Below are 2,445 nucleotides of genomic sequence, written 5' to 3'. Positions count from 1 at the left end.
AATGGGAAAATCGCCCCGCCGGTAGCGTAGTGGTTATCGCACCACACCGGTATTCTGGAGGTCGTTGGTTCGGATCCCACCTGGCGGGCATTTTTTCTTCACTTTCTTTCTTTCTTTCCAAATTCTTAATCTGTTTCAATGATCTACCACATCCTCCCCTTTGCTTTCCGAGGTTTTCTCGACTGCCAACCCTTATTTCTGTGTTATATTCAACGAGCCCCTCATTTCCTATTCTGATTCGCTACATGCATAGCGAGGGCCTCTGTTCTGGCAGTCTTGTTGCCAAAGGGAGCTTAAGAGGGTTCAAAGCTGGTCGACCACTCTGGACATGTCGTAGACACTCGAGTCACGACCCGGGGGTTAAAAAGAAGGTCCCCTTCTCCCCGATTAGTCCGAATGGCGCTGGCTACCACCCCCAAGCACAGGAAACAAAACATACCTAACATAAATACCCCAGAAAGTGAATGGGAAAATCGCCCCGCCGGTAGCGTAGTGGTTATCGCACCAGACCGGTATTCTGGAGGTCGTGGGTTCGGATCCCACCTGGCGGGCATTTTTTCTTCACTTTCTTTCTTTCTTTCCAAATTCTTAATCTGTTTCAATGATCTACCGCATCCTCCCCTTTGCTTTCCGAGGTTTTCTCGACTGCCAACCCTTATTTCTGTGTTATTTTCAACGAGCCCCTCATTTCCTTTTCTGATTCGCTACATGCATAGCGAGGGCCTCTGTTCTGGCAGTCTTGTTGCCAAAGGGAGCTTAGGAGGGTTCAAAGCTGGTCGACCACTCTGGACATGTCGTAGACACTCGAGTCACGACCCGGGGTTAAAAAGAAGGTCCCCTTCTCCCCGATTAGTCCGAATGGCGCTGGCTACCACCCCCAAGCACAGGAAACAAAACATACCTAACATAAATACCCCAGAAAGTGAATGGGAAAATCGCCCCGCCGGTAGCGTAGTGGTTATCGCACCAGACCGGTATTCTGGAGGTCGTGGGTTCGGATCCCACCTGGCGGGCATTTTTTCTTCACTTTCTTTCTTTCTTTCCAAATTCTTAATCTGTTTCAATGATCTACCACATCCTCCCCTTTGCTTTCCGAGGTTTTCTCGACTGCCAACCCTTATTTCTGTGTTATTTTCAACGAGCCCCTCATTTCTTATTCTGATTCGCTACATGCATAGCGAGGGCCTCTGTTCTGGCAGTCTTGTTGCCAAAGGGAGCTTAAGAGGGTTCAAAGCTGGTCGACCACTCTGGACATGTCGTAGACACTCGAGTCACGACCCGGGGGTTAAAAAGAAGGTCCCCTTCTCCCCGATTAGTCCGAATGGCGCTGGCTACCACCCCCAAGCACAGGAAACAAAACATACCTAACATAAATACCCCAGAAAGTGAATGGGAAAATCGCCCCGCCGGTAGCGTAGTGGTTATCGCACCAGACCGGTATTCTGGAGGTCGTGGGTTCGGATCCCACCTGGCGGGCATTTTTTCTTCACTTTCTTTCTTTCTTTCCAAATTCTTAATCTGTTTCAATGATCTACCACATCCTCCCCTTTGCTTTCCGAGGTTTTCTCGACTGCCAACCCTTATTTCTATATATATATATTTATATGTATATATATATATATATATATATATATATATATATATATATATATATATATATATATATATATATATATATATATTTATATATATGTATATATATATATATATATATATATACATATATATACACATACATATATATATAAGACAGAAATAAGGGTTGGCAGTCAAGAAAACCTCGGAAAAAAAAGGGGAGCATATTGTAGGTCACTGAAACAGATAGAAAATTTGGAAAGAAAGTGAAGAAAAATTGCCTTCCAGGTGGGATCCGAACCCACGACCTCCAGAATGCCGGTCTAGTGCGATAACCACTACGCTACTGGCGGGGCTATGTTTCCCCTTCAGTTTCTGGGGTATTTATGTCAATGTAATTTTTTCCTGTGCTTGGGAGAGGTAGCCAGCGCCACTCCGACTTCTCGGGTTGATGGAGACCTTCTTTTTAACCCCCGGGCCGTGACTCGAGTGTCTACGACATGTCGAGAGTGGTCGACGAGAGTTGAACCCTCTTGAGCTCCCTATGGCACCAAGACCGCCAGAACCGGGGCCCTCGCTATGCATGTAGCAAATCAGAATAGGAAATGAGGGACTCGTTGAAAATAAGACAGAAGTAAGGGTTGGAAGTCAAGAAAACCTCGGAAAACAAAGGGGAGGATATGGTAGGTGAATAAAACCGATAAAGAATTTGGAAAGAAAGAAATTGAAGAAAAAATGCTTGCCAGGTGCGATCCGAACCCACGACCTCCAGAATACCGGTCTTGTGCGATAACCACTACTCTACTGGCGGTGCTATTTTTCCCCTTCACTTTCTGGGGTATTTATGTCAATGTAATTTTTTCTGTGGTT

General features: G+C 45.5%; 1 non-coding gene across 1 annotated transcript; it reads right to left on the bottom strand.

The window, feature by feature from the left end:
* Positions 1–1,855: 1,855 nt before the first annotated feature.
* On the bottom strand, positions 1,856–1,928 carry Trnaa-ggc (transfer RNA alanine (anticodon GGC)). The gene has a single exon. It is a non-coding gene; the product is annotated as a tRNA-Ala (tRNA).
* Between the last annotated feature and the right edge of the window lie 517 nt (positions 1,929–2,445).

The sequence above is a fragment of the Haemaphysalis longicornis genome, unplaced genomic scaffold, assembly GCF_048455015.1.
Source record: "Haemaphysalis longicornis isolate Haplotype H1 unplaced genomic scaffold, Haemaphysalis longicornis Haplotype H1 scaffold_23, whole genome shotgun sequence".
Classification (NCBI taxonomy): domain Eukaryota; kingdom Metazoa; phylum Arthropoda; class Arachnida; order Ixodida; family Ixodidae; genus Haemaphysalis; species Haemaphysalis longicornis.
Note: the sequence above shows the minus strand (reverse complement) of the source record. Positions and strands in the feature narration are given on the sequence as shown.